Source organism: Nerophis ophidion, linkage group LG04, assembly GCF_033978795.1.
Source record: "Nerophis ophidion isolate RoL-2023_Sa linkage group LG04, RoL_Noph_v1.0, whole genome shotgun sequence".
Lineage (NCBI taxonomy): Eukaryota > Metazoa > Chordata > Actinopteri > Syngnathiformes > Syngnathidae > Nerophis > Nerophis ophidion.
The window spans coordinates 15,822,702-15,844,989 of NC_084614.1; the positions used below are offsets into that span (position 1 = coordinate 15,822,702).

The following is a 22,288-nucleotide window of genomic DNA, read 5'->3' on the forward strand; positions in this document are numbered from 1 at the left end:
CTGAAAGGATTTAGTAGACAACATCGACGATAAAGTTTGCAACTTTTGGTCGCTAATAAAAAAAAGCCTTGCCTGTACCGGAAGTAGCAGACAATGTGCGCATGACGTCACGGGTTCTGGAGCTCATCACATCCTCACATTGTTTACAATCCTGGCCACCAGCAGCAAGAGCGATTCGGACCGAGAAAGTGACAATTTCCCCATCAATGTGAGCGAGGATGAAAGATTTGTGGATGAGGAAAGTGAGAGTGGAGGACTTTGGGGAAAAAAACTAGACAGAGGGATTTAGATGTTATTAGACACATTTACTAGGATAATTCTGAAAAATCCCTCATCTGCTTAGTGTTACTAGTGTTTTAATGAGATTATATGGTCGTACCTGTACAACCTGAAAGTCAGAGGGGTGTGGTGACCGCGAGAGTCTCCAAGAGAAGCCACGTTTCTCGATGAGGCGAAGGCAGCCAGTGGGGCCGGGCTGAGATTTTTTATTTTTTTTCTTCCCCTCCACGGTGGAAGCATCCGACAGTCGGGGGCGGCCGGTGGGAGGAGGCAAGAGTCCGCAGCTGCCTCTTTGACAGATGCAGGAGGAACGACGCACGCTCTCCGCTCATGTCTACGGTAAGAGCTGACTTATTACCACCATTTTCTCACCGAAACCTGCCGGTTGACATGTGGTAGGGAACCATGTTCGCTTGACCGCTCTGTTCCATAGTAAAGCTTCACGGTCATCTTTCGGGAATGTAAACTAGGAAATACCGGCTGTGTTTGTGTTGCTAAAGGCGGCCGCAATACACTGCTTCCCACCTACAGCTTTCTTCTTTGACGTCTCCATTATTAATTGAACAAATTGCAAAAGATGTAGCAACACAGATGTCCATAATACTGTGGAATTATGCGATGGAAAGAGACGACTTATAGCTGGGAACGGTGCTGGACCAAAATGTCCTCTACAATTCGACGTATTAGCATGGCACTTCCGCGGGAAATCTAAAATTGCAATTTAGTAAACTAAAAAGGCCGTATTGGCATGTGTTGCAATGTTAATATTTCATCATTGTAATATAAACTATCAGACTGCGTGGTCGGTAGTAGTGGGTTTCAGTAGGCCTTTAAGTGAACCATGAGGACTGATGAATTATATGATTGTTTCAGAATCACTCCCATCAATACAGAATATTATTGGTGGCTTTTGTTAATTTGAATAATGCTGATCCAAATCTTTTAACGTTACATCTATAGTAAAAATATATAGTGAGACAGTCTCTTGAAAGGCTCTTTGAAAGGAAGATACATGGCTCCCTTCAGAGAACCATAAATTAGAGGATTTATAGCTCTTTGAAGGGGCGCTTCCTGTTAAAGAGCCGTTCAAAAGACCGTCTTGTTATTACCCACTTGCTCGAGACATTGATATAATGTTGATTATACGTACGTGTCCTTTAAAACTGACTTTGAAAAAATGATGCAAAATAGTTGTATGTGTAAATTGAGACTATGACGTCCAACTTTGGGTCCATGTTGTTGGTTGGAAATTGACCCAAATGCAATGGTCAAATCAACGTTGGAACCCAACATTGATAAAACGTCGTCAAAAAGTATGTCTTTTCAATGTTTTGTTTGAGTTGCTCAACGTCAGGACCTAATTCAACAAATTCTGTCTGCTAGATATAGTTTTTGTTGTTGTTTGTTTTTTCACTAGTATTAGTTCTTGGGTAAATGTAAAATAAACAAAGTGGTGCTATTGGTGGTAATTATTCTGAAATACTGAATAACTATTTTTGTGGTTGTTTTTATTGTAAATAAAGGGGGTGCCACATTTCCAAAATGATATTTAAGTAACTTGAGGTAAATATTTTAAGTAGCAGTTACATACTCTGCAAACAAGTTAATATTAATTAAAAATAACAAGTTTAATAAAGTTAAAAAGAAGGAAAATATTACTAACACAACCTTTTTAAGTACAACTTTTTAAGTGTACACTAATTCTAATTAATTATTTTGAACATTGTCAATAATTCATTGTATATACTATAATGATTAACCTGTGTGATGACTGTATTATGTTGATAGTATATATTTGTACCATGAATTGATTAATGTGGACCCCGACTTAAACAAGTTGAAAAACTTTTTCGGGTGTTACCATTTAGTGGTCAATTGTACGAAATATGTACTAAACTGTGCAATCTACTAAAAAGTAGCAATCAATCAAAGAGCATTCGGGTTTACAGTTACTGTGGTTTATCCATCATCCAGTGCTCTTTACTGGGATAGAACGCAATATACTTTTCCCTGCACAACAGGCTTGTAGGAAGGAAATAGTCTCTGTGTTTTTCCTGACCTAATGTGTATGTATATAAGTATGTATGTGTATATATGTTTGTGTGTGTGTGTATATATATATATATATATATATATATATATATATATGTATATATATATATATATATATATATGTGTATATGTATATATGTATATATATGTATATATATATATATATATATATGTGTATATGTGTGTGTGTATGTATTTGTGTGTTTGCATGTATGTGTAAATACATATATATATGTATAAGTATGTGTGTATATATATATATGTGTGTGTGTATATGTGTGTTTGCGTATTTATATATATACATATAGTCAAACGATGTATGTATATATTTATATGTATGTATATATATATGTGTATGTATATATATCTATATATAGTCAGAAAATGTATGTATATGTACATATATATATGTATATATATATATATATATATATATATACATAGTCAATACATTTGTGTATGTATATATATATATGTACATGTGTGTGTGTGTGTGTGTGTGTGTGTATATATATATATATATATATGTGTGTATGTATATACAGTGGGGCAAAAAAGTAGTCAGCCACCGATTGTGCAAGTTCTCCCACTTAAAATGATGACAGAGGTCTGTAATTTTCATCATAGGTACACTTCAACTGTGAGAGACAGAATGTGGAGGGAAAAAAAATCCAGGAATTCACATTGTAGGAATTTTAAAGAATTTATTCATAAATGATGGTGGAAAATAAGTTTTTGGTCAACCATTCAAAGCTCACACTGATGGAAGGAGCTTTTGGCTCAAAATCTCACGATACATGGCCCCTTTCATTCTTTCCTTAACACGGATCAATCGTCCTGACCCCTTAGCAGAAAAACAGCCCCAAAACATGATGTTTCCACCCCCATGCTTCACAGTAGTTTTGGTGTTCTTGGGATGCAACTCAGTATTCGTCTTCCTCCAAACACGACGACTTGAGTTTATACCAAAAAGTTCTATTTTGGTTTCATCTGACCACATGACATTCTCCCAATCTTCTGCTGTATCATCCATGTATCCATTTTGGTATAAACTTAACTTGTCGTGTTTGGAGGAAGAATACCCATGATGAAAATTACAGACCTCTGTCAAATAAATAAATGATAAATGGGTTGTACTTGTATAGCGCTTTTCTACCTTCAAGGTACTCAAAGCGCTTTGACACTACTTCCACATTTACCCATTCACACACACATTCACACACTGATGGAGGGAGCTGCCATGCAAGGCGCCAACCAGCACCCATCAGGAGCAAGGGTGAAGTGTCTTGCTCAGGACACAACGGACGTGACGAGGTTGGTTCTAGGTGGGATTTGAACCAGTGACCCTCGGGTTGCGCACGGCCACTCTCCCACTGCGCCACGCCGTCCCTGTCATCATTTTAAGTGGGAGAACTTGCACAATCGGTGGCTGACTAAATACTTTTTTGCCCCACTGTATATGTATGTATATGTATATATATATATGTATGTTTATATATATATATATATAAATATGCATATATATATATATATATGTATGTGTGTGTGTGTGTATATATATATATATATATATATATATATATATATATATATATATATATATATATATATATATATATATATATATATATACATACATATATATAACCACACACACACAAAGTTTGGGGACCCCTCCAGTTCACCAACAGCAGGTGGATTAGGCACCTCGACCAAAATGTGACAACTTCTGTCTTGACCCTTGCCGTGCGCCCTCAAAAGTCTGCGGCGGCCATTAAACACAAGTTTGCACGCTTTTCCTAGGAACACGTAAACAATCGGCGACACAAAACCCACCCGAGAAAGCACCAAAGCGGGTACATTTGGGGGAAATCACACGGACGCCCGCTTGCTTTGAAGTTGAGTCGGCACTTCCTGGGGGCGCGGTCTCACTCAGGTCGGCGCGATGACGTCACCCAGCGGGGCTTTCCTCCATGACGTATCGAGGTGGAGGAAAGGAAAAATTAAAATAGACAGCGACAGGAGGGGAGAGGCTGCGTCGCTCCAAACCGAAAGATCTTCCCTGAGTGACCGTCTTGGGCAGCTTGGAGCTCCGCAGGAGACGCGGGGAGAAAGTAGGACCTTTTTTCGCAAGGCGTCGTGGGAAGCCGGTAGGTGAAGCCTCTTACGTTGTCTCGCGTGTGCGGTAGAAAAGACACTTTGACGCCGATAGAGCCTTCATACATGTCGGGGAAACATGGGAGTTATTTCGCGGAAACATGGAGTCATGCGTCAGCAACATGTGCTAGCACGTAACAAACATGAGTACGTCCCAACATGTCCTCACTGGGGACAGACGGCGTGGACACTAAAGACAACATTACTTCAACGTCCCAGTGAAGACACACGTCTTTAATCATTCGACATGTTTGTTTGTTTTTAGACAATGTGTCTTGGCAGGGGAAATATTTCCTCCGAAAGAGTCGTTTTTCTATGTCGTGTAACGGTGACAGGAGTCAATATTTGTCCTCGTTTTAGGGCCAACATGTTCCCCGACACCCCACCTGTGCAGTCCCCGCCATTGGCCGCCCGTGTTAAGTCCAAATCGGATACAGAGGTCCGACGTGTACCCCCTCCCCCGTCCCGCCACTCCCCAAAAATACCCTGCGAGGGCTTCACTCCCTGCGTGTTTTTCCAGGGAAGGAGACACAATATATCATTCAGAGATTTAAATGAGCAGCTCGGAGCTCGCCTTCTGCTGGAGGACAGATGTTGCGGACAATGTACGGCAGGGGTGTCCAAAGTGCAGCCCGGCGGCCATTTGAGGCCCGCTGGTAATTTTTTAACGGCACATTTTAAAAATTCGCTAAAAAAGAATTTCAAAACGTAAAAAGTGATATAAAGGAGAACACGGGTGAAATGTAAACAAGAAAATGTTGCAATGTTTACTCAAATACCACAATGCAGCAATGCAGGCTGTTTCTTTCTTTAAAAAGTAATAATGAATCAAAATCAATGTCATTATGATATAACGTATTTCCGTGAATTGCCGCATGGCATATAGTACGCGCCTGCCTTGAATTACTGCCGGGTCAAACTCACTTTGCAAAATAATTAGCGCATGCTTAGTATGTGGGTTCTTCCGAGGACGTCGTAGTGGTTTGTGCAGCCCTTTGAGACACTTGTGATTTAGGGCTATACAAATAAACATTGATTGATTGATATTACCGCAGGGTCAAACTCGTGACGTCACGAGTGACACTTCCCCTGTCATCATTTTCAAAATGGAGGAGGCTGATTTTCATCCATCCATCTTCTTTCGCTTATCCGAGGTCGGGTCGTGGGGGCAGCAGCCTAAGCAGGGAAGCCCAGACCTCCCTCTCCCCAGCCACTTCGTCCAGCTCTTCCCGGGGGATCCCGAGGCGTTCCCAGGCCAGCCGGGAGACATAGTCTTCCCAACGTGTCCTGGGTCCTCCCCTTGGCCTCCTACCGGTTGGACATGCCCTAAACACCTCCCTCGGGAGGCGTTCGGGTGGCATCGTGACCAGATGCCCGTACCACCTCATCTGGCTCCTCTCCATGTGGAGGAGCAGCGGCTTTACTTTGAGTTCCTCCCGGATGGCAGAGATTCTCACCCTATCTCTAAGGGAGAGCCCCGCCACACGGCGGACGAAACTCATTTCGGCCGCTTGTACCCGTGATCTTGTCCTTTCGGTCATGACCCAAAGCTCATGACCATAGGTGAGGATGGGAACGTAGATCGACCGGTAAATTGAGAACTTTGCCTTCTGGCTCAGCTCCTTCTTCACCACAACGGATTGGTACAACATCCGCATTACTGAAGACGTCACCTCGATCCGCCTGTCGATCTCACGATCCACTCTTCCCCCACTCGTGAACAAGACTCCTAGGTACTTGAACTCCTCCACTTGAGGCAGGGTCTCCTCCCCAACCCGGGGATGGCACTCCACCCTTTTCCAGGTCATGGAACTGTGGAGGCTGCTTTCAATACCGGTAATTTGAAAACGCTTAAAGGGAAGAAGATTAAGAGCTATTCAGTAGGATTTAAGGTCCAAGATATTAAGAACAGTAAGCAGCTATGTTTTATTAATATAACTGTGGAGCCGACGGTCCGACAGACAGGCAGGGCACGTTGGAGTTGGCGGCAAGGGAACTCCCTCGTCACGTGACAGGGAGAGAGCACCAAGTTCCCAAAGAGTAAATAGAGCAAGAGCATACCAGTCACTTCCTGCTACCGGCATACAACTACAGCTGATTGGATTGTGGCGGTCACGTGACTAGGAAGCGCGAAAAGAGTAAATAGAAAGGCAAGAGCCTAATAGTCTCCACAAATGTATGTATATATTTGACACAAGCGTTACATAGAGGTAAGACCATAGTAACATTTTTTTTTAATTAAATGTGCTTTTACATCACACTCAAATGTTTACTGCATGCCTTTGGTAAGTGCAGAAGTCAGAAGCGGTTTTAAATTAATTAGCGCATGCTTACTTTTACCACATGCCTTTGGTAAGCGCAGGGGTGAGAAGAGGTTTTAAATTAATTAGCCCCCCGGCGGCAATTCAAGGAAATACGGTATTGACCTATTCAAGGCTCCAATTACGTCGCGTTAAATTTTCCATTTTGGGGGGAAAATGTTGCATATTTTGTGTTTGCCATATAAAAACTGAGCTGTTTCTTTAAAGAAGGGCCCAAAATGAACAAACAAAAAACATAAACAACTATAAAACTTATAACTGACGGACGGATCTGAAGTTGATCTCGAGATTATTGTGTTAAAATTTAGTAAACCGTAAAAAAAATTATAATTTATTTTTCAACACTTTGAGTAGGACCCTTTTGGATCCCCAATAATTTTAGTGTGATTTGTTTTTAAGTGTCATTGCTCCAAAAATAATAATTTATTAAAATCAATGGTGTTATGAGTTATTGAACTTTTTAATGCTCCAATTATTATATAATCTCAAATATTCCACTTAAAAAAATATTGGGTGAAAATATTGCGTATTTTGTGATTTTTCCATTAAAAAAACAGGGGTTTTTTTGTGACAAAAAGAGCATACAACTTAAATCTTTAAAATCATTATGTTGACAGATAGACCTATTGTTGATCGAGAGATTTAAAACTTGAATAATAATAATGACACATTTTTAATATTTTTTTGACCAAAACCCTTTGAGGTCCCTGAGATCAAGCCTGAGTGGAGGCCAAAATGTATATATTTTTTTATACATGTTTTGTTTTTTAAAATAAAAATATCAAAATGGCCCCCGCTTGCTTTGATTTTTCAGTGTGCGGCCCTCAGTGGATAAAGTTTGGACACCCTTGATGTACGGCAAATCGGATCCAGCTTTCATATTTTAGAAGGGTTTTTAATGGGGCGGACCACTTTTTAGCGAGCGTGGCATAACGTTAACGTTGGCGTCCAAGAGATTTACATTTTTAAATGAGAAGATGTCACTAAATTAATGTTAAGGTGAGCAAAGCCCCATATTTTTTGCGATGATCCAGGAATATTTTGAACATGCCAAGATAGGATAGTGTGGTGTTTTATTTGCACATGTTCCACACTCATGTACACATTATGACGGGACTGTGTGAGTCTGAATGTTGTTTATCTGTGTTGGCCCTGCGGTGAGGTGGCGACTTGTCCAGGGTGTACTCCGCCTTCCACCTGATTGTAGTTGAGATAGGCACCAGCGCCCCCCGCGACCCCAAAACGGAATAAGCGATAGAAAATAGATGGATGGATGTGTGTTAAAGGGAACTTTTTTTGGGGGGTCGGGGAGGGGGCGTTGGCAATTATATGCAATCCTTGTGTAATACCAGAACACATGCCTTTTTATTGCATTCTAGATAGTAAATAAACATTAGTAAAAGTCAGCTATCATTGAGGCCAATGTGAGGGGCTCTATTCTGCATGTAAAGCACTCTAAACGCATCCAAAAACCTCCTTTAACGTTCCGTAACACACTGTGTGTTTATTTATATATTTTTTTTGTTTTTTTTGACATTTTGCTTATTTTGAGCACATGACAGAATGATGTTGGATTTTTTCAATGAGAAGTTATCATGAAATTGATGTTTAGATGAGCAAAGTCCCAGATTTGTGCGATGATCTCGGAATATTTTGAACATGCTAAGATAATATAGTCTGATATTTTACTCGTTGAAGTATTTTATTTGTACATACAGTATCCCATGCTCATGAACACATTATGATGAGACTGTGTGTCAAAAGGAGAACTGAACTTTTTTTGCGGTAGGGGGAGGAGAATTTTGGCCATTATTTGCAATCCTTATGTTAGACAAGAACACGTATTCCTTTTTATTGCATTCTAAATAGTAAATAAACATTAGTAAAAGTCAGCTATCATTGAGCCCAATGTGAAGTGCTCTATTCTGCATGTAAAACACTCTATAAACCTCCTTTAACGTTCTATAACACTGTAAGTAGATATATATTGACATATTTTTCTCATTTTGTGCATATGGACAGGGTATGCAGAATAACCTTGGGGTCCAAAGATTTGCATTTTTTATGAGCAGATATCATAAAGTTAATGTTTACATGGGCATTGTCCCACATTCGTGCGATGATCCAGGAATATTTTTTTACATGATAAGATAGTCTGGTGTTTTACTCGAAGTATTTTTTCCGCACATATTTGGCGCTCCCTATTTGTCCCACGCTCGTGAACACATTATGACGGGACTGTGTGTTAAAGGAGAACTGCACTATCATTCGCAATCCTTATATAAGAGAAGAACACGTATGTTTATTTTTTTTGCATTCCAAATCGTAAATAACCATTAGTAAAAGTCAGCTGTCAATGAGGCCAATGTGAGGTGCTCTATTCTGCATTTAAAGAACTCTTAAAAAAACATCCTTTAACGTTCTATTACACACTGTAAGTAGATATATAATATAGTAACAGGCATATTCATAATAACATGTAATGACGTATTTTGAGCATACGGCAGGGTATGTATGCTACTACTAATCGTGGCAAACTTCATGAGAGACATCAAAGACTACTCTGAAACAAATGATGATCCAGAACTTTACATTTTTGAGCCTGAATATAAGGAGGATGAGCTCCAAGTTTGAGAAGCTGTGTGCTAAACAGAGGAAGCTTTGTTTGTTTTTTATAGTCAATTAAAGCAATCCATCCATCCATCCATTTCTACCGCTTATTCCCTTTCGGGGTCGCGGGGGGCGCTGGCGCCTATCTCAGCTACAATCGGGCGGAAGGCGGGGTACACCCTGGACAAGTCGCCACCTCATCGCAGGGCCAACACAGATAGACAGACAACATTCACACTCACATTCACACACTAGGGCCAATTTAGTGTTGCCAATCAACCTATCCCCAGGTGCATGTCTTTGGAAGTGGGAGGAAGCCGGAGTACCCGGAGGGAACCCACGCATTCACGGGGAGAACATGCAAACTCCACACAGAAAGATCCCGAGCCTGGATTTGAACCCAGGACTGCAGGACCTTCGTATTGTGAGGCAGACGCACTAACCCCTCTGCCACCGTGATTTATCAATAATTTGAATATAATTGATAGATGTTTGATATGTTTAATCCAAAAATTGATACTTAAAAACAACTTAGAATAGGAGCAACATTTTTTTTAATCAATTCTTGGAAATTATGAATCATTTTAGAATCAAAATAAATCCAAATGGAGATTTTTCTGCGAAAAAAAGTTTGAGTCATCAGAACACTCGCATCTTTTTTAAAAAAGCAACGTGCGACCGATATTGATGTGGCCGGCCCCGATACAGTATCGATATCGGGTTTGGATACCAACGTCAATTATGAATTAGAAATGTCCACTTCAACCTGCAGAAATTTTCAATACCATGCAAAATGTCTGTGCTTTATTGCCAAAACGGCATTTCTGACGTAAAAGTAAATACATAGATCATTTTTAAATGTAGAATCGATACGGCTCATTAAGGAAAATGTGTTGCGCCATATTTGGCATTATTGATACTCAAAAAAGCTTGTGTGTATGGACATACTTTAAGTTAGCTGCACCCCTTTGGCCAAATGGGAGACCAAAAATAAATAGGCAACAATAACGATATTACAACAAAAAATATAGCTCTAGTATATTTATAGTAAAATAGTATCGGTGTTGATACATTTTTACAAATCAAACTAGAGAAAGTGTGTAAAAAAACTGTGGTGTATTCAAGGACCAGAAAACGGTATGTTATCTTTTATGCTTAATCACTGAAACAAAGGCAAAAGGGTGTAAACAAGTACTCTAATATGAAAGCCCCTTTACGACAAATGAAGTACTTGAGGTTGGAGATGTCCTATAATGCCTTTTTTGCCGATATCCCGATATTGTCCAACTCTTAGTTACCGATTCTGATATCAACCGGTATATACAGTCGTGGGATTAACACATTTATTATGCGTAATTTTTTTGTGATGCCCTGCTGGATGCATTAAACAATGTAACAAAGTTTTCCCCAAAAAATCAACTCAAGTTATGGGGGAAAAAAAATGCCAACATGGCATTGCCATATTTATTTTAGAAGCCACAAAGTGCATTTTTTTTTTTTTTTAAACGTGCCTCAAAACAGCAGTTTGGAATTTTGGACATGCTCTCATGGGGTGTATATTGTAGCGTCCCGGAAGAGTTAGTGCTGCAAGGGGTTCCGGGTATTTGTTCTGTTGTGTTTATGGTGTGTTACGGTGCAGATGTTCTGCCGAAATGCATTTGTCATTCTTGTCTGGTGTGGGTTCACAGTGTGGCGCATATTTGTAACAGTGTTCAAGTTGTTTATACGGCCACCCTCGGTGTGACCTGTATGGCTGTTGACCAAGTATGCATTGCATTCACTTATGTGTGTGTGAAAAGAAGTAGATATTATGTGACTGGGCCGGCACACAAAGGCAGTGCCTTTAAAGGTTTATTGGCCCTCTGTACTTCTCCCTACGTCCGTGTACACAGCGGCATTTTAAGAAGTCATACATTTTACTTTTTGAAACCGATAATTTCCGATATTACATTCTAAAGCATTTATCGGCAGTCCGATCTTATCGGACATCTGTACTTGAGGTGATGGCCAATTATGCAAATGTATCAATAACGTGGTCGTGTAAATAAGATAAATAAAGATCAGGCTGTTCTGGAGGAAATGTACCCTTAAATTGATCTTGTTTTGCTGCCTTGGCGGAATTCCACGCTCATTAGTTGTCCTAACAAGTTCCTTTCTCCGAAAAAAAAATTCAAGCATGACCTCATCCCGAGAGGTTTCGGGTTTCGCCAGGACGAGGCGGCTCGGCTTACGGACGGCCGCAGAGAATTACACGCTCAGTTGTCAGGATGTTGTGTTGTCAGCGCTCCGCTCTTTGTGCGCCTGTTTCCTGCCTGAAATGGGACACCTTCCAGGTCACTTGGGGGGCGAGGGGGCTTGAGGTTTGGCTTCTGGCGAGGAGTGGAGAGCGCCCGCGGGGACGACATGAAACATTCAACACGGGCGCAAGCTCTCTTGATTGGACGACAACACAGCCTGGGTCCTCAGCCTTTGATCTATTTGTGCTTAAATGTTACCAAAAACACTACTGGAAAACTCCAGAGAAAAACGTTTGCGGTTTTATTTGCCCGCCGTCTATTTGCCAAGTTAGCTTTTCACCGTGCGTTTTTATAGACAATTGCCTGAGGCTTTTCTTATTGGGGAAAGCACTCTACCAAAACAATAGTTTTGGGATGTTAAGCTAAAATACCAAACTGAGTTTTTTCCATAAAATTTTGCGTGTTTTTTGGGGGGGGCTGAAGATTGTATCACGATACGAATGTTTTATATTGGTCATTTTCCATTATTTTTATTTTTTTGGGGTGAATAATGTAAAACTCATTACACCGGTATGTTTTAGCGCTTTCATGGCGAGTTTACTGACTGATATAAGTAAGAACTTTACACTATTTTATATCAGAAATGGCAACAGCGGAGAATGAATGTCACATAACAAGAAGATAGAGAAAAAGAAGAAGCTCATCGACTACAAACACTGACTACAAAGGCGGACACACGCAATTTTTCAGGACTTATGCAATCAATCAATCAATGTTTAGTCACATAGCCCTAAATCACAAGTGTCTCAAAGGGCTGCACAAGCCACAACGATATCCTCTGTTCAGAACCCACATCAGTGCAAGGAAAAACTCAACCCAGTGCGACGTCGATGTGAATGACTATGTTTGAGAAACCTTAGAGAGGACCACAGACACCCCCGCCCCACTATTTGATTTCCTATTGTGCAGCTCATTTTCATTTGACAGTTATTGAAATATCTTGTGTGACATCATGCACAAAAGTGCACTTTAATTGTTTTAAACTATTGTAGGGGCGTTCTGTACAAAAAGTACACTTTAATTGCTTTGATATGTCATCTTAGTGACATCATGCACAAAAGTGCACTCATAGCTTGTTTTGAAATGTCTCTGAAAATCTTGTACTTTCTGTTTTGGAAATGACATGAATGTTTGTGCCACTGCTTAATAACTGTTTAATAAATACGCTTTTGGTCAATTGACTTAGTTGTGATTTCCCTCTGTGCATGAAAGTCTAAAATGAGCATATATTAATGCAGTATGAAGAAGCTTTTAATGTAGACACATAGAATCCTCATACTGCTGTGATTATATGCATCAAGTGTTCATTCAAGGCTAAGGCAAAATATGGAGATATATATTGTGTATCGTGACATGGCCTAAAAATCTCAAGATATTAAAAAAAGGCCATATCGCCCAGCCCTAGATGGAGATATATATCGAATATCGAGATATACATTTTCGTCCATTTTGCCCAGCCCTAGTTGTCATATTTGGAGATGTTTGAAATTGCCATGCAAAATTGCTAATGCTAATTGCTAGAGTGGGGGAATTTCCATGGAGGCACTGGTGTATTAGTAGGGAGACTTTGTATTCAATCCCGAGTGGAACAGGAATTTTATTCTATTTCGTTCTAATAAAAACCGGACAAATACTGAGCACTGCCATATCAACATCAATGGGCAGGAAATACAGAGAGTATACTCCACAAAATTCCTGGGAGTCATCATTGACGAACACCTCAATTTCAAATGTCACATTAGCCATCTGTTAAACAAATTATCCAAATATGTTTGCCTGTTCTTTCACCTTCGTCATTATCTTCCTCTTTATGCTCTGCTTACCTTGTACAAAACTCTCTTTGAACCACATCTAAACTACTGTAATATCATCTGGTGTAACACCTTCCCTACCTACATTCACAAATTAGAATCCATGCAAAAGAAAATTATACGGGTTCTGTCATGGTCCAAGTTTAATGCCCCCACTCGTCATCTATTTCATAAATATCATCTCTTCAGACTGACAGAGTTCAATATTTATCAAAATGCTTGTTTAACCTATCAAGTCATTTACAGGCTGAATCTTAGGATCTGTAGTTTGGTTCCTATCTACCATCCCCAGCATGCCCACAACACTCGTAACTTAGATCTGATAACAGGTAAACATCGTTTACTGGCTTGTACCGCTCACAGTGTTGTATGCAGGGGACCAAAGATTTGGAACCAGCTTAATGAGAGCCTCAAGATGCTGTATCCATTCTCCAACTTCAAAAAGAAACTGAAAAATTACCTATTAACCACCTATCTTTAATGCCTCATGTGGGGTAGACTACTGTTGGGTTTTGCATGGTTAAATGAATGTAAGTATGTATGTGTATGCTTGCTTTAGTACTATTATCTTGTGTTTATCATATAGCGTTGTTTTGTTTTTGTTTTTTGTTGTTGTGCTTGCTTCCATGTTTGATCTTTCAATGTATATATTGTCCTTTGGACCCCCTGTCAAAAGCTTCTTCTAGCTTATTAGGGGGCCTCTTTCACGTACCAACATCTTTAAATGATGATATTCACCACTATTGTAAATAAGCCAGTGAAGGGATTCGGCATCAGAGAGAGAGAGAGAGAGATTGTGAGGGGCGGAGTTTAGGGAGGTCTTGCACAGTTGTTTTATTTGAGCCTCAAAGGTCAGGTGAGGGTCCATTTTTACACTTTGGACGACATTTCAATAAATGTAAGATATTTGCAAAACGCGAGTTGGATATTTTCTGCAATTTGGGGCGTCGCTTGACATGGAAAGGTGATGGTTATATGACAAAAAGGGACTCTGACTTGACCCTTTGGGAACGTCGACCTCTTCTTGGAACTCTGTATCATCTGCCAGAGCCACATTTGGACCTTTTGTATGTACAAAGTCACTCGGTAACAGTTGAGTGTGTGGTTTAGTGTGTCTTGGGTTAGCTCCATTAGCTCGCCCACATACACGAGCCAACATATGAAGGCTTTGCTTGCACATCCCCAGCATTTTGTGTGGGTGCTGGTTCTTGCAGCTGACAGTAAGCAGTGTCCATCCATCCATCCACTCCACAACAATAGTGTCGCCTCCTCGCGTTTAAGTTATCTGTTCATTCAGGAGTGTTCAATATTGTTTGATATTGCACTAATTTGTCACAAACAGACTGAGATGTGAATGTTTTGTTTCGATCAGGGGTCTTTTAATGATTTTCAGTCCAAGGACTCCAAACTGATGGACAATTGAAGTTGGGACTCCCTACTTGTATATCTTATGTGTATATATGTATATATACAGTGGGGCAAAAAAGTATTTAGTCAGCCACCGATTGTGCAAGTTCTCCCACTTAAAATGATGACAGAGGTCTGTAATTTTCATCATAGGTACACTTCAACAGTGAGAGACAGAATGTGGAAAAAAAAAATCCAGGAATTCACATTGCAGGAATTTTAAATAATTTATTTGTAAATTATGTTGGAAAATAAGTATTTGGTCACTTCAAACAAGGAAGATCTCTGGCTCTCACAGACCTGTAACTTTCATGTTACGGACGGTTATCGTGACCAAAATCACAGTATTGTTCAAAGTGCTCCAAAAGTACTTAGACACACACGGAAAACTTTCATCCATCCATCCATCCATTCATCTTCTTCCGCTTATCCGAGGTAGGGTCACGGGGGCAGCAGCCTAAGCAAGGAAGCCCAGACTTCCCTCTCCCCAGCCACTTTGTCCAGCTCAAACTTTCAACAAACTTATTTTTTTGGATAACTAAAATAAATACACAGTGTTTGAAAAAAACTGTATTTTGCATGTTTTGTGTCTCTTATGCTTCGCTGATGGTGCTTTAGTTTAATACAGTGGGGCAAAAAAGTATTTAGTCAGCCACCGATTGTGCAAGTTCTCCCACTTAAAATGATGACAGAGGTCTGTACTTTTCATCATAGGTACACTTCAACTGTGAGAGACAGAATGTGAAAAAAAAATCCAGGAATTCACATTGTAGGAATTTAAAATATTTGTAAATTATGGTGGAAAATAAGGACTTGGTCACTTCAAACAAGGAAGATCTCTGGCTCTCACAGACCTGTAATTTCTTCTTTAAGAAGCTCTTCTGTCCACCACTCGTTACCTGTATTAATGGAATCTGTTTGAACTCGTTATCTGTATAAAAGACACCTGTCCACAGCCTCAAACAGTCAGACTCCAAACTCCACTATGGCCAAGACCAAAGAGCTGTCGAATGACACCAGGAAAAGAATTGTGGACCTGCACCAGGCTGGGAAGAGTGAATCTACAATAGGCAAGCAGCTTGATGTGAAAAAATCAACTGTGGGAGCAATTATCAGAAAATGGAAGACATACAAGACCACTGATAATCTCCCTTGATCTGGGGCTCCACGCAAGAACTCATCCTGTGGGGTCAAAATGATCATGAGAATGGTGAGTAAAAATCCCAGAACCACTGGGGGGAGGAGGGGGCTGGTGAATGATCTGCAGAGAGCTGGGACCAAAGTAACAAAGGTTACCATCAGTAACACTACGTCGACAGGGAATCAAATCCTGCAGTGCCAGACATGTCCCCCTGCTTAAGCCAGTGCATGTCCAGCCCCATCTGAAGTTTGCCAGAGAGCACATGGATGATACAGCAGAGGATTGGGCGAATTGTCATGTGGTCAGATGAAACCAAAATAGAACTTTTTGGTATAAACTCAACTCGTCGTGTTTGGAGGAAGAAGAATACTGAGTTGCATCCCAAGAACACCATACCTACTGTGAAGCATGGGGGTGGAAACATCATGCTTTGGGGCTGTTTTTCTGCTAAGGGGACAGGACGATTGATCCGTGTTAAGGAAAGAATGAATGGGGCCATGTATCGTGAGATTTTGAGCCAAAACCTCCTTCCATCGTGAGAGCTTTGAATGGTTGACCAAATACTTATTTTCCACCATAATTTACAAACAAATTCTTTAAAATTCCTACAATGTGAATTCCTGAATTTTTTTCACATTCTGTCTCTCACAGTTGAAGTGTACCTATGATGAAAATTACAGACTTCTTAAGTGGGAGAACTTGCACAATCGGTGGCTGACTAAATAATTTTTTTGCCCCACTGTATATATATATGTGTATATATATATAATTCTAGGTCACCCTTTTGTTTTTGTTTTATTAGTGCATGTGACACTGGAACACCAGTTTACTGGAAACAAATTGATGTTTACCGGTAGTCACTTTTACAGACTTTTTATATTTTTTTTACCATTGCTTGTTCTTCTGGGAACACTAACCATCCAAAAATATCTGGCTCATTCCAGTTGTTTTGGATTGGGGGGGGGAAAAAAACGGGTCTGGGAGGTTTGCCAGCTGTTGCACGGAAATAGGGTGTGGGAAATAGACGCAGCCAAGTGGGAGGCACGGGGATGGGAATGCAGCCCAAGCGGGTTTCGAAGGAGTCAAGTTGGTAAACATTTTGCATCCCGAAGCATATTAGCATGGTAAGCATTTAGCATGAAGTCGTTAGCATCTGTGTTTTTGTTAGCATGTTGTCGACGGGAAGTCAGAGCTCCCGTTACGCTGCAGGACGGAGCAGGTGGAAGGGGCATGGTGAATTATTGATCAAAACCCATTTTCTTCATCTCTGTATGACCCAGTTCTACCTGCTCCTTGAAGACCCTCGCAAGATTCTAAAAGCAATCAAATGTACTGTAAGTCAGTCTATGCTATTTGAGGAAAACATCTTGGTGTTCTATTCATCTAATACAGAGGTCTTCAACAGGGGGTCCGTGACCCTAAGGCTGTCCGCAGAGGCACTGCTTAGGAGTTGAGAAATCTTTGGTTGCGATTTGTCCAGGGTGTACGCTGCCTTCCGCCCGAATGCAGCTGAGATAAGCTCCTGCACCCGCCCACGACCCCGAAAGGGACAAGCAGTAGAAAATGGATGGATCTTGGCGTTGTATTCATCTAATACAGAGGTCCTCAACAGAGGGTCTGTGACCATAAGGCTGTCCACAGAGGTACTGCTTAGGGTTTGAGAAATCTTTGGTTGCGACTTGTCCACGGTGTACACCGCAGGCTCCAGCAACCGCCCGCGACCCCGAAAAGGGATAAGCGGTAGAAAATGGATGGATCTTGGCGTTGTATTCATCTAATACAGAGGTCCCGTGACCATAAGGCTGTCCGCAGAGGTACTGCTGAGAGGTTAAGAAATCTTTGGTTGCGACTTATCCAGGGTGTACACTGTCTTCCTCCCGAATGCAGCTGAGATAGGCCCCAGCACCCCCTCCGCGACCCTGAAAGGGACAAGCGGTAGAAAATTGATGGATGGATGGAAATTTCTATGTCTCTAAATACACATTAACATTAATCCAACACATAGTAGTGTCACTGCAGTGACTATGAACATTAATAATTATATTCTATTCATGTTAGCATTTAAGATAGCTGGCAATTAGCGCCCTAGTTGCCACCTAGCGATTATTGGCCCTAGGTGCCAGCTGGCAATTAGCACACTAGCTGGCACCTAGCTACAGTTGTGCTCATAAGTTTACATACCCTGGGAGATTTTATGATTTCTTGGTCGACTCGCCAGAAGAAAGCCATTTCTACGCAAATGTCACAAAGTATCCCGCTTACATTACGCCAAAGAGCACAGAGACAAGCTTTAAAACTTCTGGAAAAAGTCATTTGTAGTGACGAGACCAAAATTTAACTTTTTGGCCACTCGACCATACAGCCCATTTTTCTTTAGGTGCCTCCTTATTGTGCATCTTGAAACAGCCACACCACAGTTTTTCAGAGAGTCTTGTATTTCAGCTGAAGTTATTTATGGATTTTTCTCTGCATCTTGAACAATTTTCTTGGCAGTTGTGGCTGAAATCTTTGCTGGTCTACCTGAATCCCTCATTTTCCACTTCTTAATCAGCGTTTAAACACTGCTGATTGGCATTCTCAATTCCTTGGATATCTTTTTATACCCTTTTCCTGTTTTATGTAGTTTAATTACCTTTTCTCAAAGATCCTTTGACAATTTGTTTGCCTTCCCCATGACTCAGAATCCAGAAACATCTGTGCAGCACTGGATGAAAGATGCAATGGTCTGTCAGAAGCCCAGAAACTCACTGACCTTTTTATACACACACACTAATTACAAACAAACAGGTCACAGGTGAGGATTGGAACCTTGATAAGCCGTTCAAACTTGTTTGTGTCGACTTTTGTGCGTCATCAGATCAAAGTCACTGGGGTATGTAAACTTTTGATCGGGGTCATTGGGTACTTTCTTTTGTCATTTTGATTTAAAAAGAGTAAGCACAGTTGTCTGCCAATAAATATTTTCACACTACCATTAAGCATGAGTGGAAGAAAGGTTTTTGTGTTATCATTCAAGTTTTTGAAGAATGGCCAAGAAATCATAAATTCTCCCAAGATATGTAAACTTATGAGCACGACTGTATTAGCCTCGCTATACTGTATCACAGGGGTCACCAACGCGGTGCCCACGGGCACCAGGTCGCCCGTAAGGACCAGATGAGTCGCCCGCTAGCCTGTTCTAAAAATAGCTCAAATAGCAGCACTTACCAGTGAGCTGCCTCTATTTTTTAAAAATTGTATTTATTTACTAGCAAGCTAGTCTCGCTTTGCTCGACATTTTTAATTCTAAGAGAGACAAAACTCAAATAGAATTTGAAAATCCAAGAAAATATTTTAAAGATTTGGTCTTCACTTGTTTAAATAAATTCATTTATTTTTTAACTAAGCTTCTTATAACTTTCAGAAAGACAGTTTTTGAGAAAAAAAATACAACCTTAAAACTGATTTTGGAATTTTTGAACACATATACCTTTTTACCTTTTAAATTCCTTCCTCTTCTTTCCTGACAATTTAAATCAATGTTCAAGTAAAGTTATTTTTTTTATTGTAAAGAATAATAATACATTTTAATTTAATTCTTCATTTTAGCTTCTGTTTTTTCGACAAAGAATATTTGTGAAATATTTCTTCAAACTTATTATTAAAATTCAAAACAATTATTCTGGAAAATCTGTAGAATCAAATTTAAATCTTATTTCAAAGTATTTTTAATTCCTTTTAAAATGTTTGTCCTGGAAAATCTAGAAGAAATAGTGATTTGTCTTTGTTAGAAATATAGCTAGGTCCAATTTGTTATATATTCTAACAAAGTGCAGATTGGATTTTAACCTATTTAAAACATGTCATCAAAATTCTAAAATTAATTTTAATCAGGAAAAATTACTAATGATTTTCCATTAATTATTTTTTTATTTTTTCCAAAAGATTCGAATTAGCTAGTTTTTCGCTTCTTTTTTTCAGTTGAATTTTAAAGAGTTGAAATTGAAGATAAACTATGTTTCAAAATTAAATTTTCATCTTTTGCCTGTTTTCTCCTCTTTTAAACCGTTCAATTAAGTGTTTTTTTCATCATTTATTCTCTACAAAAAAACCTTCCGTCAAAGGAAGAAAAATGTACGACGGAATGACAGACAGAAATACCCATTTTTATTTATATATATATATATATATATATATATATATATATATATATATATATTTATCAAAGGTAAATTGAGCAAATTGGCTATTTCTGGAAATTTATTTAAGTGTGTATCAAACTGGTAGCCCTTCGCATTAATCAGTACCCAAGAAGTAGGTCTTGCTTTCAAAAAGGTTGGTGACCACTGCTGTATCATTTGAACATCTTATTGCACAGTAGCAAGGTACTTTTAGGACAGATATAATTTTATAAGGCCTTGAAAACATTTGAAGACCTCTTGTCTAATATCAAAGATTACATCTCATTATTTCATTTATTTTATTTTTACAATGTGTTCATAAAAAAAAATCAAGTTGCAGATGGGAAATGGCCCTAGAGCTGGAATATTCAACAATTGTTGTAAGGGCCACAGTTCCAGTTAAGGACCGGGGGCACCAGAATTTGAAGAACCAGCATCCTCTACTGTAAATATTTGATTTTGACCTATTTATTTTGTCAGCGTTACAGGAACATTCTACTGTTTTTAAGGACCTTCTGCAAAAAAATAAGTCAAAGATCATCTCTACGACAGCACTTAAGTGTTTTTAAAACTCTGCTGTAAACAGAGGCCACCAGTTGAATAGCCCAAATTATGAAAAAGAGAGGACCTGAGATGGAACATTGAGGAACACCGCTAGCATACTTGCCAACTCCCCCGATTTTCCCGGGAGACTCACGAGTTTCATTGCCTCTCCTGGGGCAACCTTTCTCCCGATTATCACACAGACAACGATATTGAGGGCGTGCCTTAAAGGCACTGCCTTTGGCGTCCTCTCTCACCTGAGACCTTCACCCCTTTAACATCGGACCTGAGTGAGGACAGCCTGTCGTCACGTCTGCTTTTCCTCCATACATTTAGTCACATAACTTCTACGGTTTTTCACACACACAATTGAATGCAATTCGTACTTGGTCAACAGCCATGCAGGTCACACTGAGGATGACCGTACAAACAACTTTAACACTGTTACAAATCCCCACCCAGTACCAACCTCGTCACGTTCGTTGTGTCCTGAGCAAGACACCTCACCCTTGCTCCTGATGGGTGCTGGTTAGCGCCTTGCATGGCAGCTCCCTCCATCAGTGTGTGAATGTGTGTGTGAATGGGTAAATGTGGAAGTAGTGTCAAAGCGCTTTGAGTATTTTGAAGGTAGAAAAGTGCTATACAAGTACAACCCATTTATCATTTAATTTATTTATATATATATATATATATATATATATATATATATATATATATATATATATATATATATATATATATATATATATATATATAAATAAAACATACAATGGAGTTTGGAAGAAAAAAAATGTAAAAATAAGAATTAGCATGTCACTACACATGAAGTACACGTTTGTGTACTTATGGACTAAGTACATCATATAAAAAGATGATTCTTCATTTTTTAATTCTAATTAGGGTCCAATAAGCCCAAATAGTAAAGACAAATAATAAAAAAAAAAGCATGTAAACAAACTGCCTTAAGAGGTTAAAGCCACTGCCAAGCAAACATGGCCACAAACCTGCATTTTTTATTTTTATTTTGACAGAGCGGTCATGGGAAAATGTCACGTCCAAACACCGACCAGACAAGCGCTTTTGTTCGGATGGCGGCCACGCTGCGTTTTATGTGCTCAGCTGATTCCTCGGCAACAAAACCCGAGCGGTCCCTCCAGCCGAGCCGCTCTTTCCCGACAGTAAACACTTCGCGGGGTAGAACAAAGGTGAACCGGCCGGGCGAGATTGGCCGCAAGCGCAGCACGGTGACGGCAGATGTTTCCTCGCTCTTACGGGATTTTCAGTTTGGGGAGGGAGTTTTGAACCGTGTCAGAAGGAATGTGAGGGAAGGTCACGCCGGGCTTACTTGTTTTCCTTTTTATGGAAACCATTTGATGAAACCTCACACAGCCTGTTAGATAAGTGTGTGTGTGTGTGTGTGTGTGTGTGTGTGTGTGTGTTGAATTGAGCAGCCTTGGAGTGGGAGGACAAGTGTGGAACAAGGTGTGTGTGTGTGTGTGTGTGTGTGTGT

The 22,288-nt window shown here is 39.9% G+C and overlaps 1 protein-coding gene across 2 annotated transcripts in view; it reads left to right on the plus strand.

Annotated features, from left to right (window-relative positions):
• Positions 1 to 4,295: 4,295 nt before the first annotated feature.
• rnf19b (ring finger protein 19B) overlaps positions 4,296 to 22,288 on the plus strand; it is a 55,217-nt gene continuing 37,224 nt past the window's right edge. The window contains exon 1 of one of the 2 annotated variants that reach the window (XM_061897226.1): positions 4,296 to 4,481. The gene's annotated coding sequence lies outside the window, so the exon portion shown is untranslated. The remainder of the gene's footprint in view (positions 4,482 to 22,288) is intronic. The other variant, XM_061897227.1, reaches the window with a different exon arrangement.